The 14,637-nt window shown below is 39.1% G+C and overlaps 1 pseudogene; it reads left to right on the forward strand.

Annotated features, from left to right (window-relative positions):
- LOC109701845 (metaxin-3-like) overlaps positions 1-14,637 on the forward strand; it is an 80,593-nt pseudogene that overhangs the window by 53,904 nt on the left and 12,052 nt on the right.

Consider the following 14,637-nt stretch of genomic DNA (forward strand, 5'->3'; position numbering starts at 1 on the left):
TATTCAGTTGAACCAACCCATAGAGAAGTCCCTGAATGCACGCTATTAAAGTACATGCATAGTATTTCAGAACTCACTTAAGGTCTTTGAGGACTCCATTGTTTGTGGCAAATAAAAATTGCAGAACTAATAATACTTAATTTGAAAATAGTACCTGAAAGTTAACATAGGCTGGAACTAGTAAGTAATTTAAATCAGAATATAGAAAAAAAAAGACAAGAGAGAGCAAGTGAATATTAATTGACTATGATATGTTAGTCTGATGACATTAGTAATTTTTCCTCTTCCAGATTCATTTCCACAATTTAACTTTCTCCACCCTATATTGTTATTAGGATTCTGAAGGATTTTGTTGTGGTGCTGCTTAGTTTTTTAATGAATATAAAACCCATATATGGACTCAGATCATGCTATCATTTGTGGTTAGATAAAATTTGGGTCTACCTACCATCCTGAATGCATTGCATATTTTCAGCAAATATAATCATATAGATGTCTGAGATATTCTTTTTTAATACTTTATTTTTGTTATTATTGTACTGGGCATCCATTGTGACATTAACATTTCTTACAATATTTCATAGTTTAATTAACCCGTTCCATCTTTCTCCTTTATCCCCCCCTTCCCATTCTTGGAACAGTTTCAACAGGTATCGTTTTTCTATTTACATACATATGTACAGAATATTCCCACCATATTCACCCTCTGACCCCCCTTTCCTTACATCCTCCTCCTTCCCACTGGTACCCACTCCCTAGACATATTCTTATATTTCCCCTTCTTTGACATTAGATCAGCATAAGATTATTTGGAGCTTTGCAGAAGTCAGTTTAGCTATGCACAATCCACATACTCCAGCACCCATGTCCCTCCAGTAACAAAAGCAAATACTTAGTGTTGTGATTTTCTGACATTTGGGGCTATTTGTTGCAACAATGAAGGTAAGTGTAAAATGAAAACCTAAAAACAGTGCAGTCACAGAAATGCTTCTCCTGGGAAGTTTGTCCAGAACTATATTTGATATATGTATTAAAATCCAAAAATCCAGAGAAGAAAAATAGTCTGTGCCTAGAATTTAAAATATGTACCTCAGTGTTAGAGAATAAGTGAACTTTGAAATTTAAAAGTGAAGGCAGACATCTTGTGATACACAAAAACAAACAGTGATCTAGCTTGTCACCAAGCAAGATATGTCATTTATATAAAATGTTTCTCTTTTCCATTTGGTGAGATTGGGAAAATATTAGCCATTCATTTTTATAAGGATCAAATGGCCAATTTTCTTAAAACAGGGTGGGGTGAGAGGGGTGGGTAGGCACGGAGCAGAACAACCAGGATTGGTGTTACACTGAAGGGGTGGGTGGGGGAGCACCTTAGGTGATGCAGAGGCTGAAGTCAAGTGAGTCCTTATTTCAAGTCCTCTGCTTGCACTGTAGTGCTGTCAGTGTGGAATGCTGGTGGGTTTTGGGACTCAGCTTCTCAGGGTAGGGAAAGGGAGGCCATCCTAGGGCCCTGTTGAAGAAGTCAGCACCATTCTCCACAGCTGCTTGCACCAACATTAGTCCTACTCCAAAAACCCAGGCACAGAGCACATAAAAACGAATTTCCTACTCAGGACAACCATACCTATGATCCCATAGGATGCTTTTCCTTTCACTAGTTTTTTACCCACCCCTTAACTAGGTCCAAGTTTTCTCTCTGTCTTGCTCTCTCTTAGATATCATTAACACAGCACAACGCAGATCTTATGTACAGTTTTCAATTAAAATTCCAACATTTTATCGTGAAAATTTTAAACATGCATAAAAAGTTGAAGAGAAATTAGAGTGAGTGGCACTCCTTTATGCATCATCCAGTTCCACCATTGTTTATCACATTAGGAAAATGCAATGTATTTTTATCAGTTTAGAAAAGTGTCAGGTTTCCTTTAGGGGGATTGTTTGGTGGGGTGGATTTTCCTGGTGGTGGTGGATATGGAATGCAGGACCTTGCCCATGTTAGGGGTTTGAACTCAGGGCTTACCACTTGAGCCACACCTCCAGTCCATTTTGCTCTGCTTATTTTGGAGAGGAGGTCTCTCAAACTGTTTGCAGGGGCTGACCTCAAATCCCTGGCTTCTCCATCTTAGTCTCCCAAGAAGCTAGGCGTATAGGTGTGGGCTTACGTGGGCTGAGACTGTAGAGACACCACAAACCAGGAAAGTTTGGGAACCTCTCTTATTTTTACAAACAGTAAACTACTTGCCTTCTGAAGCCTTATAATATCAGAATCCTAGAATTCATCATGACCCAGTCACTCAAAGCTCACAAAAATGCCCAGGACAGATGGAGTCTCTGCTGTGCACCACCCACCTGCTTGCCAGCTGAGGGAGACTGGAAAGCAGGAGTTGGGTTGGTTTTATACCAACTTAACCCTTTAGTAAGTTATCCCCCTTCCCAACTTTAATGTAGCTAAGCCAATTTTTTAAAGTTTGTTCATCTTCCAGGTGTAGCTATTGAGCACACACTTCACAAATGAGTGTCTGATTTATAGTGTTTTTTAATTAAAATGTCTGCTGAATAAATTTGTTTTTTGCTGTTGGGGAAAAAAGTGCTGTTATTGCAGATCCTACCAGAGGTCATTCATCAACAAGCCTGGGACACGTTATTGATGACATGAAAAAATGAGTTGATATTTTCAGCATCAGATTATCTACATTGACTGATGTTAGTCCTGGAAAAGAACAGTGATTGCTGTAGTGTAGGATTTACACTGGTGATAGGCAGCCCAGGAAACTTTTTTTTTGCAAACTGAAATGGCTCCTTGATTGTATGATCAAAGCCGCCAAACTACTACATCATTGTGAGTATCTTGGATACTTGCCAAGACCATCTAGGGAGAATGGATTGCCAACCCCCCTCCACACACATCCAATTTCTTCACATACCCAGGAATTGACTACTAGAATGGAATTTTTAGTGGCCATAGTAAGATATGAGTAAAGAACACAAAGATTAAACACTACCCAGCTAACAGACCCCTTTATTTCTACAGTTGTACAAGACAAAATTTGTGTAATCCCAATTTAGAATTAGAGGTGGCCCACAGTGCATAAAACACAGCCAAAGTCCTGTGAGAATGATGGGGTAAAAACAGTATAATTTTGATACATTATGTATAAGGTATAAATTATTGTTTATGTGATTTTTTTTGGCAGCACCAGGGTTTGAATTCAGGGCCTCACTCTTGCTAGGTAGACAGTTGACACTCTTATCGCTTGAGCCACTCTACTAGCCAATTATTTGTGATGGGGTTTTTCAACATAGGGTCTCATGAATAATTTGTCCAGGGCTGGCTTTGAGCCACACTCTTCCTAGTCTCTGAGTAGCTAGGATTCCAGGCATGAGCCACTGCTGCCCAGCAACAGCACATCTTTTTATTGGAACTAGGTCGCAAAGGGCTGAGAAAACATGTTATTTCATGGGAAAAGGACAAGAAGTCCTTTGGAACAGTGACCAAGAGCAAGAATTTGTACATGAGAGCTAAATTAGGAGTTATTACATGGAAAATATTGGGAAGGATACTGGGGATGTGTAGTGTATGCTCAACATGAACAAGGCCTGGATTCAATCTCAGCACCAAAACATAAAAGAAGAAAGCATTGAAAGCAGATGAAGAAGACAATGGTTAAGTACATTGCTGTAGATCCTGTTGATGAAATATTATGCTGTCATTTTGAATGATGATTTTAAAAAGTTTTAGAGTCCTAACACTTCATTCTTTGATTCTATGTAAATTTTAAATCTTTTATCCCTAAGTTACAGAGATATATGACTAGAAAGATGACAGTAAAAAGAAGGTACTCAAGAAGTAGTGAATGCATATTTATTACTGTGTATCAAATGAGAACAGTGTCTGATTCTTAATTTTTAATTTTTAATACAAATTGTGTCTGTACACTAGAGTTACAAACATTATGTCAGTACATATATATTTAAACATGAATATGAAAAGACAAAAGGATAATAACACCATCATCCCAACCATAGATGGGAAAGTCTGAGTTTAACAAAATACAGTATAGCATTCACTGCCATTTATCTGCTATTTTTCAAATATTAAAATGCTAGAGTTTTAATGAAATTAAAATAGGTTATAGGTGATTCACATGTTTGTTATACATAATCATGTAGCTAAGTTTGAATTTTAATTTTGTTTTCCTGGAAAACCAAAAAGAAAATTAAGGTGTTACTTAATACCACACTACAAGATTGAGCATAAACAGTTCTCCTATAAGGAATAGCAATCATTTGGTATTGGATAAAGTAAAAGTATGTTGCTGCTGAAGCAGCAAATTCAGGGAGAGTACACAAACCAGCACATTGGGAACAGGTGGCTTTGTTGAAGATTGCCTGGTAGGTAACAAGTGGTCTACTTCCCCCCAAAATGACTCAAAAATGCCCCTTTTGTGGTAAAAGTAACAACTAACTGAAGCATCCAGAGTGAGAAGGATGATGACTACAAGGGTTTAGCCCAAGAAAGTCATGCACATAAGGGAAAATTCTTGGTGCAAAGTTACCTATTTGTCCCAGACCACCTAATTACAACCTAATGGGTATGGACTGCAACTCATGCCTACTATTATAATGAGTGAATTCACATGCACAATATGCCTATCAATCAAATCCATCATTTACCTAAAGCTACTCCTAAGTAATACCCAAATTCTCCCCATCTTTCTCACCCTGCATATAAGCATACAAATTTCCACCTTAATCAAAGTATATGGCTCTTGAGCTCCAGGTACTTCTCTTTTTTATTTTTTTGTCCTTTTTTAAATTTTTTTTTCATTTTTCTTTTATTATTCATATGTGCATACAAGGCTTGGTTCATTTCTCCCCACTGCCTCCACCCGCTCCCTTACCACCTACTCCGCCCCCTCCCCTCCCCCTCCCCAATACCCAGCAGAAACTATTTTGCCCTTATTTCTAATTTTGTTGTAGAGAGAGTATAAGCAATAATAGGAAGGAACAAGGGTTTTTGCTGGTTGAGATAAGGATAGCTATACAGGGCATTGACTCACATTGATTTCCTGTGCGTGGGTGTTACCTTCTAGGTTAATTCTTTTTGATCTAACCTTTTCTCTGGTACTTGTTCCCCTTTTCCTATTGGCCTCAGTTGCTTTAAGGTACCTGCTTTAGTTTCGCTGGGTTAAGGACAACAAATGCTAGCTAGTTTTTTAGGTGTCTTACCTATCCTCACCTCTCCTTTGTGTGCTCTCCCTTTTTTCATGTGCTCAAAGTCCAATCCCATTGTTGTGTTTGCCCTTGATCTAATGTCCACATATGCGGGAGAACATACGATTTTTGGTCTTTTGGGTTAGGCTAACCTCACTCAGAATGATGTTCTCCAATTCCATCCATTTACCAGCAAATGATAACATTTCGTTCTTCTTCATGGCTGCATAAAATTCCATTGTGTATAGATACCACATTTTCTTAATCCATTCGTCAGTGTTGGGGCATCTTGGCTCTTTCCATAACTTGGCTATTGTGAATAGTGCCGCAATAAACATGGATGTGCAGGCGCCTCTGGAGTAACAGTCTTTTGGGTATATCTACAAGAGTGGTATTGCTGGATCAAATGGTAGATCGATGCCCAGGTTTTTAAGTAGCCTCCAAGTTTTTTTCCAGAGTGGTTGTACTAGTCTACATTCCCACCAACAGTGTAAGAGGATTCCGTTTTCCCCACATCCTCGCCAACACCTGTTGTTGGTGGTGTTGCTGATGATGGCTATTCTAACAGGGGTGAGGTGGAATCTTAGTGTGGTTTTAATTTGCATTTCCTTTATTGCTAGAGATGGTGAGCATTTTTTCATGTGTTTTCTGGCCATTTGAACTTCTTCTTTTGAGAAAATTCTGTTTAGTTCACTTGCCCATTTCTTTATTGGTTCATTAGTTTTGGGAGAATTTAGTTTTTTAAGTTCCCTGTATATTCTGGTTATCAGTCCTTTGTCTGATGTATAGTTGGCAAATATTTTCTCCCACTCTGTAGGTGTTCTCTTCAGTTTTGAGACCATTTCTTTTGATGAACAGAAGCTTTTTAGTTTTATGAGGTCTCATTTATCTATGCTATCTCTTAGTTGCTGTGCTGCTGGGGTTTCATTGAGAAAGTTCTTACCTATACCTACTAACTCCAGAGTATTTCCTATTCTTTCTTGTATCAACTTAAGAGTTTGGGGTCTGATATTAAGATCCTTGATCCATTTTGAGTTAATCTTGGTATAGGGTGATATACATGGATCTAGTTTCAGTTTTTTGCATACTGCTAACCAGTTTTCCCAGCAGTTTTTGTTGAAGAGGCTGCTAATTCTCCATCGTATATTTTTAGCTCCTTTGTAAAAGATAAGTTGCTTATAGTTGTGTGGCTTCATATCTGGGTCCTCTATTCTGTTCCACTGGTCTTCATGTCTGTTTTTGTGCCAGTACCATGCTGTTTTTATTGTTATTGCTTTGTAATAGAGTTTGAAGTCAGGTATTGATACCTCCTACATTGTTCTTTTGACTGAGTATTGCCTTGGCTATTCGTGGCCTCTTGTGTTTCCATATAAATTTAACAGTAGATTTTTCAATCTCTTTAATGAATGTCATTGGAATTTTGATGGGAATTGCATTAAACATGTAGATTACTTTGGGGAGTATCGACATTTTTACTATGTTGATTCTACCAATCCATGAGCATGGGAGATCTCTCCACTTTCTATAGTCTTCCTCAATCTCTTTCTTCAGAAGTGTATAGTTTTCCTTGTAGAGGTCTTTCACATCTTTTGTTAGGTTTACACCTAGGTATTTGATTTTTTTTGAGGCTATTGTAAATGGAATTGTTTTCATACATTCTTTTTCAGTTTGCTCATTGTTAGTGTATAGAAATGCTAATGATTTTTCTTTGTTGATTTTATATCCTGCTACCTTGCTATAGCTATTGATGATGTTTAGAAGCCTCTGAGTAGAATTTTTTGGGTCTTTAAGGTATAGGATCATGTTGTCTGCAAATAGGGATATTTTGACAGTTTCTTTACCTATTTGTCTTCCTTTTATTCCTTCTTCTTGCGTAATTGCTCTGGCTAGGAATTCCAGTACTATGTTGAATAGGAGTGGAGATAGTGGGCATCCTTGTCTGGTTCAAGATTTTAGAGGGAATGGTTTTAGTTTTTCTCCGTTGAGTATAATGCTGGCTGTAGGTTTGTCATATACAGCTTTTATAATGTTGAGGAACTTTCCTTCTATTCCTAGTTTTCTTAGAGCTTTTATCATGAAATGATGTTGGATCTTATCAAAGGCTTTTTAAGTGGTTTTTGTCTTTGCTTCTGTTAATGTGGTTTATTACATTTATTGATTTTCATATGTTGAACCACCCCTGCATTCCTGGGATGAAGCCTACTTGGTAGTGGTGAATAATCTTTTTGATGTGTTGTTGAATTTGGTTTGCCATTATTTTGTTGAGGATTTTTGCATCAATGTTCATTAAGGAGATTGGCCTATAGTTCTCCTTTTTGGAGGTGTCTTTGCCTGGTTTGTGATAAGTGTAATACTGGCTTCATAAAACGTGTTTGGCAGTTTTCCTTCCCTTTCTATTTTGTGGAACAGTTTAAGGAGGGTTGGTATCAGTTCTTCTTTAAAGGTCTGATAGAATTCAGCAGAGAATCCATCAGGTCCTGGACTTTTCTTTTTGGGGAGACACTTGATTGCTGCTTCAATTTCATTTTGTGTTATAGGTCTATTCAGGTGATTAATTTCCTCTTGGTTCAGTTTTGGATGATCATATGTATCTAGAAATCTGTCCATTTCTTTTAGATTTTCAAATTTATTTGAATATAGGTTCTCAAAGTATTCTCTGATGATTTCCTGGACTTCCATGGTTTTTGTTGGTATCTCCCCTTTGCATTCCTAATTCTACTAATTTGGGTTTTTTCTCTCCTCATTTTAGTCAGGTTTGCCAGGGGTCTATCAATCTTGTTTATATTTTCAAAGAACCAACTTTTTGTTTCATTAATTATTTGTATGGTTTTTTTGGTTTCAATTTCATTGATTTCAGCTCTTATTTTTATTATTTCTCTTCTTCTATTTGTTTTGGGATTTGCTTGTTCTTGTTTTTCTAGGAGTTTGATATGTATCATTAGGTCATTGATTTGGGATCTTTCAGTCTTTTTAATATATGCACTCACGGCTATAAACTTTCCTCTCAGAACTGCCTTAGCTGTGTTCCATAGGTTCTAGTAGGTTGTGTTTTCATTTTCATTGACCTCCAGGAACTTTTAAATTTCCTCTTTTATTTCCTTGATGATCCATTCTTCATTAAGTAATGAGTTATTTAGTTTCCAGCTGTTTGCATGTTTTTTGTCTTTACTTTTGTTGTTGAGTTCTACTTTTACTGCATTGTGATCAGATAGTATGCATGGTATTATTTCTATTTTCTTATATTTGTTGAGGCTTGCTTTGTGCCCTAGGATACGATCTATTTTGGAGAAGGTTCCATGGGCTGCTGAGAAGAATGTATATTGTGTAGAGGTTGGATGAAATGTTCTATAGACATCTACTAGGTCCATTTGATCTATTGTATATTTTAGATCTTGGATTTTGTTATTGATTTTTTGTTTGGATGACCTATCTATTGATGATAATGGGGTGTTAAAGTCTCCCACAACCACTGTGTTGGCGTTTATATATGCCTTTAGGTCTTTCAGGGTATGTTTGATGAAATTGGGTGCATTGACATTGGGTGCATACAGATTGATGATTATTATTTCCTTTTGGTCTATTTCCCCTTTTATTAGTATGGAATGTCCTTCTTTATCTCATTTGATCAATGTAGGTTTGAAGTCTACTTTGTCAGAGATAAGTATTGCTACTCCTGCCTGTTTTTGGGGGCCATTGGCTTGGTAAATCTTCTACCAGCCTTTCATCCTAAGCATATGCTTATTTCTGTCGGTGAGTTGAGTCTCCGTTAAGCAACAAATTGTTGGATCTTCCTTTTTAATCCATTTTGTCAAATGGTGCCTTTTGATGGGTGAATTAAGTCCATTAACATTAAGCGTTAGTACTGATAGGTATGTGGTGATTCCTGCCATTTAGTTATCTTAGTTGTTTGAAGGTTTGATTGTGTGTACCTAACTTGATGTTACTCTCTATTGTCTTGCTTTTTCTTATCCTGTGGTTTGGTGCTGCCTGCCTTTTCATGGTTAAGTTGGGTGTCACTTTCTGTGTGCAGGATCCCTTGCAGAATCTTTTGTAGTGGTGGCTTTGTGGTCATATATTGTTGTAGTTTCTGCTTATCATGGAAGACTTTTATTGCTCCATCTATTTTGAACGATAGTTTTGCTGGGTAGAGTATCCTGGGGTTGAAGTTATTTTCATTCAATGCCCGGAAGATCTCACCCCATGCCCTTCTTGATTTTAATGTTTCTGTTGAGAAGTCTGCTGTGATTTTTTTGTTTTTACCTTTGTATATTTCTTGTTTTTTCTCTCTTACAGCCTTCAATATTCTTTCTTTAGTTTCTGAACTTGTTGTTTTAATGATGATATGTCATGGGGTAGTTCTATTTTGATCTGGTCTGTTTGGTGTCCTGGAGGCCTCTTGCATCTGTATGGGAATATCTTTCTCTTGATTTGGGAAATTTTCTGTTATTATTTTGTTGAATATATTACGCATTCCCTTCGCTTGCACCTCTTCTTCTTCTTTGATGCCCATGATTCTCAAGTTTGGTTTTTTGATGGAGTTAGTGAGTTCTTGCATTTTCTTTTCACAGGTCTTGATTTGTTTAATTAATAGTTCTTTGGTTTTTCCTTTAATTACCATTTCATCTTCAAGTTCTGAGATTCTGTCTTCTGTTTGTTCTTTTCTGCTGGATTGGCCTTCCCTTTTGTTTTGCAGTTCTGTTTTGTTCTTTTTTCTGAGGTTTTCCATATCCTGGCTGTTTTCCTCTTTAATGTTGTCTATTTTTGCCCTGACTTCATTTATCCATTTATTCATCGTGTTCTCTCTTTCACTTTGGTGTTTATACAGTGCTTCTATGGTTTCCTTCATTTCTTCTTTTGCTTTTTCAAATTCTCTATTTTTGTTGTCTTGGAATTTCTTGAGTGTCCTCTGTACATTTTGGTTGACCCTATCCAGTATCTCTCTATAAAATTCTCATTGAATACTTGTAATATGTGTTCTTTTAAATTATTTTTGTGGGCTTCATTTGGTCCTTTGGCATAATTTATCTTCATTTTGTTGGAGTCTGGATCTGAGTTTCTGTTCTCTTCATTCCCCACTGGTTCCTGTACTAATTTTTTGCTGTGGAGAGTCTGGTTTCCCTGTTTTTTCTGTCTTCCCGTCATTGTCTTTGGTGTTGTTACTGTCCCTGTACTGTGTGCAATTAAGTATTTTCTAGCTTGTAATAATAACAATGGTAATATTTAGAATGGAAGGTTGAGCTGAGATGGAAAGCAAGATGTTAAAGAAAAGGGGAAAACAAATACACAGACAAGAGGGAGAAAGCAGAACAAGGTTTCAGATAAGAAAATTTCAAAGGTATAAACAGAGAGCGTTAGTGTACTAATTGACAGTAAGCTGAACAGACATTAGAAAGACATAGAGAGGATTGAAAATCAAAGATAAAAAAATAAAAACTAAGTAAATGAAAGAAATGTCTATATATAAAATGAATTAAAATAAAATGGAAAATGAAAATTATAAAAAAAAAACAAAACCCAAAAAACCTCCAAGTTAATATGCAATGCAGTTTCAGTGTTAATAATTTGGGTGTCCGTCTCAGTCTCCAGTCCTGGAGATGGTGCCTCAGATGTTGTTCTGTAGTTGTCTCGTCCAAGGGGATGCATTAAGTAGAACAAAACTACACACACACATGCACACACACACAAAATCCCCACCAAGTGTCTGGAGTTCAAATGCAGTACAGTTTCAGTAAGTTTTTCAGCTTGCAGGTGTAATTCAGTTGTTCTCTCATCAAAGGTAGGGAGAAAAAGAAAAAAAAAGAGTCTGGAGACAGTTCTGAGAGTGGAATCTGCAACTGTGGCTTGCCTGCCTGCTGCTCTCAGCCTGCTGTAGCTGCAGTCGTTTTTTATGCAGATCCCTGGGGTGAGCTTGGTTCCACAGGCTTTGTTTGATCCGAGTTCTCCTGTGCGGGAGCCTCTGCTACAGGCTTTCCCCTTTCCAAGTACTGGGAAAGTGACACTGCACCTGCGTTGTCAGGCCTGTGTGTTTATTTACAGTTCATGTGGGAGGTGGGTCTTCCCCCCCTCCTGTGCAGTTTTCTTCCCACCACCACTTTCACAAGCTTTCCTGCACCTGATTACTGGGCAATGCTGCTCCTCCTGCCAGCCGCCATGTTTATTTAGAGTTCACGTGGGAAGTGGGTCTTCCCTCCTCTCCTGTGGAGTTTTCCTCCCTCTGCCACTCTCACAAGCTTTCCTGGTCCTGGTTGCTGGGAGCGCACCCTGCTCCCGCCAGAGGCTCTCCGGCCCGCCCGGCTTGTTTATTTACAGTCCCAGGAAGGATTCCCTTCCCCCAATCTTCAGTGCTTAGGGCGCCCCACCCTCTTTCCAGCATGTCTTAATTGTTCTTATTGCTTATTACTCAGTTTCTCTTTTTTTCCCCAGGTGGAGGTCGGTCTGTCCAGGGGGCTATGCTGCTCTGGCCCAGGCTTGTCTGTGGGAGAACCACGGTACCACGAAGCTCACCTGGTCTGCGTCTTTCCAAGCCGTCTGGGTGCCAGCCACTGGTGGCCCAGGGGTCCTCCTTATTTCTCCATTTAATATGAGATGGAGCTTCTCTGCACCGGCTGGAGATGTGGAGATGTCAAAGTTTTTCCTTTTCTCAGTGATTATGCCTGCAAAGTGTGTCTGCAGCATCTCTCCAAGATTTCACTATAGGAGGCTTGCTTTCTGCTTCCTCCCTCTAGCTGCCATCTTGGAATCCCAGGCCATTTCCTTAATGCAACACTTCAGGTCAATCTCTGGACTGTCCATGTGGACTCCCTCCAGTTACTGTGTGAACTCAAGGATATGCTAGAGATGCAGCTATGCACACATTTATCTCCTGTGCTGGGACCTCAGGCCTTTGGTTGAGGCCAGATATGGCTGACCCACACCTTTTGTGAGTATAACATGGAATTTAGAGTGCAGGAATTTGTGTGAAAGAGACGGGTGTTGTGTTCACCAGGCTCAGGAGTCTGTGAGCATGACTGACAAATGGACAGCTCCCTGGTTGAGGAAAGGACTTTTGAGTAATACTGCGATGACTTTGATATCAGAATTTATAAACCAATGGATTGCATTTGTCATTAGAGGAAGTCATGGATTCTGGGCAGCATCCTGTTTGGCATGAAGTCCAATTAGCCTTCAGTAGGGTGGACAGCAATGAAAAGTGAATCCACATCCAGGAATGATGCCCCACATACCTAGTCAACTCAGCTATTCTGTATCATCAAGGGGTGGGAGGGGCTGGGCAGACAGGGAACCTCCTAGATGACACACTACTTGGAAAAGCTCAGCTCAACGGCCCCTCACTGGCTACTCAGAAAGAGTTGATTGATGAATGGCAGGTACATGTACCATCTAATCTAGGAGCCACTGGATGGCCACAATCTGCACAGTATGATACATCAACGTCCATCGCTGTATTCTGTGGTTTCTGCCTTGTCCTTGGAGTACTAGGTAGTGGCAGTTCTCTCCAGGGTCATGAAAGCTTATGTCAGTTTTTAGACAAAACTTAGAAAATTCATTGTTTGAAAGAGATTGAGATTCATGAGCATTTTCTTGGTAATTAAAATTCTGAATATAATCTGATCTGAAGCAGAGAAAGAAGCTTCTCTGGAGCCTACAATTGAATAGAGGGGAAAATCAGTGTGTTAATGTCAGGGCTGTCCTCAAGATTAATACAGCCTATTAGGCAAGTAAAAGTGAGGACTTCCTAGGTAAGAGATAAAAGGATGATTCCTAGTGAGTAAACCTGAAGTTTGGGAAAGAAACAAGATGCCCTATGACCAATGCACAGTCAAGCAACTGGTTGGAATTAGGGGCCAAGTGTGAATCTGGCTCTGTATCCTTAATGGTGGGGCACTGGTGTGCTAGGCCTGGCTTATGACAGGATGGTGGAAGGTGTGGACCCAACTGTATCTAGATTTCCACCTGGAGAAGAAAGGTAGGTGGATCAACATACCAGTGGACCTTGAAAAAGTTTTTTCTGAGGCAAAGGCTCAGTTGAGAAAACCTTTACAGATAACCTCACTTTAGGCATTAAGGACCACAGACAACATAGAACCCTGGTGCTCAGGCACCTTCAGTCTCAAGCAGGTAGCTCATTTCAGTCTACAGCAGTCTCATTCAAGTTTTCCATGTTTGAACTCCTTTCTTAGTCCTTATCCATAGTGGTTGAGCTCAGAAGCAAGGAGATCCTCAAGGTAGGCACAGGGACAATTTTTTGGACCGCCTTTTGCCTTTGGTGATGTTCGAGGACATCATCTTTGTCCCCACATTTATAGCCATCAGCTGATATTACACTGTGCCCCAGCAGTAATGGATATGTTTTACACATTGAGAGCACTGTCTCAAAAACTAGATGGCTCCCCAACTAATGGCTGAGACTTGGTAATGCCCTGCTTTGCTCTTGTCCTGAGAAGAAAGTATATACTGTGTGCTCAGTAGAAACCTCATATACTGTGTTTCTGGGACAAAAAGTTATGAATGCTGGAAGTTCTTGTCTTGGGCTAATCCTCTGCAGTCGGCGGCCTAGGGCTTGGCTCTTCTGTGCTTTCCCAGTCTCCCTTTTAGGAGTTCACAGCCTTGGTCCTCACTCATCAGTGGCAGTTTCCTGATTTGTAAAGGATTTTCTGCATTCCATGGAGAATGTCATCTTGAACCTAACTGTAGCAGATCAGAGAGCTCTTAGTTTACTGAGAATCCCAGGCCCAGTGAAATATGTGGGAAGGAGCCAGGTGGCCTCACTTTTTTCACAAATATATATATTTGAGACCCCTACTTTGAGATGGCAAATTGAGGCCAGTTGTAATGGTACACACTTGTAACCCAAGTGCTCAGGAAACAGAAACACGAGAATCTCAATTTTGAGGTCAATCTAGGATAGTGGAACAGAAATGAAAGCTGAAACCGAACTCATTGCCTAAGCTGGACGCATGCTCAAGCAATAGATACCCTGACTCAAAAGCATGAAGAACAGAGTTCAAAGACTACTTCCACAGAAGCAAAAAAATCCACAGGATGACAACAATAGAAAAACAACTCAACATGTAGAAGGCTTATTTTGGGACTACTTGAAGAAAACTGAGTGTTGGAAAGAATATTAGATAAGACTATGTGCTGGTGTTCAATTTTGTGTGTATAATAATGATATTGTGGTTACGTAGCCAAGTGCATTTAGTCCATAGTAGATAGCTTATTCAATTATTTAGGAATGTTAACCTTGGGTAACTCAGGTTGAAAGAACAGTTAGTTAAACAGATAAATAGTTAATTTTACTATTTGTGCAACTTTCTGAGGGGTTGAAGTTTTCTTAAAATAAAGCATCAGGGACAAAAATATAGCAGGGCAGGGAGGCACACTTCTGTAATCTCAGCTACTTGGAAGGCCCACATTCAG

Source organism: Castor canadensis, chromosome 5, assembly GCF_047511655.1.
Source record: "Castor canadensis chromosome 5, mCasCan1.hap1v2, whole genome shotgun sequence".
NCBI classification, from domain to species: domain Eukaryota; kingdom Metazoa; phylum Chordata; class Mammalia; order Rodentia; family Castoridae; genus Castor; species Castor canadensis.